Below are 374 nucleotides of genomic sequence, written 5' to 3'. Positions count from 1 at the left end.
GCAATGTCCAATAATGTAATACATTGTTATTAACTGTAGTCACCGAGCTGTACATGATGCCTCTCGAATTTACTTCTCCTCTCTAACTGAAACCTTGTATCCTTTGAGGAACATTGACTGGCTGATTTTCCCACTTTGCGTGCCCTGCTGTCCCCTGTCTGCTCAGCTCAGGTAGTTTCTACTCCTCCCTCAGCGTTCAGCTCAGAGAGTGCTTCCCCTGACTTTGCAGAGGAGGTCAGCTCCACCCCCAACCTTCCCCTAGATTCCCGCGCTTACCCACAGGAAACTTACTGCGGTTTGCAGCTGCAGATTTGGACAATTCTCTGAGCAGCATCTGCCCTCCCTTCTAGACGTCCACCTCCAAAGGGCAGGCA

The 374-nt window shown here is 50.5% G+C and overlaps 1 protein-coding gene across 1 annotated transcript in view; it reads left to right on the top strand.

The window, feature by feature from the left end:
• The window catches only part of LOC105504950 (leukocyte-associated immunoglobulin-like receptor 1), a 45,822-nt gene that overhangs the window by 36,724 nt on the left and 8,724 nt on the right, over nucleotides 1–374 (top strand). The gene's annotated exons all lie outside the window — the stretch shown is intronic.

The sequence above is a fragment of the Colobus angolensis genome, unplaced genomic scaffold, assembly GCF_000951035.1.
Source record: "Colobus angolensis palliatus isolate OR3802 unplaced genomic scaffold, Cang.pa_1.0 Scaffold96, whole genome shotgun sequence".
NCBI classification, from domain to species: Eukaryota; Metazoa; Chordata; class Mammalia; order Primates; family Cercopithecidae; genus Colobus; species Colobus angolensis.
The sequence above is the reverse complement of the archived record's forward strand: the minus strand, read 5'-3'. Positions and strand labels throughout refer to the sequence as shown.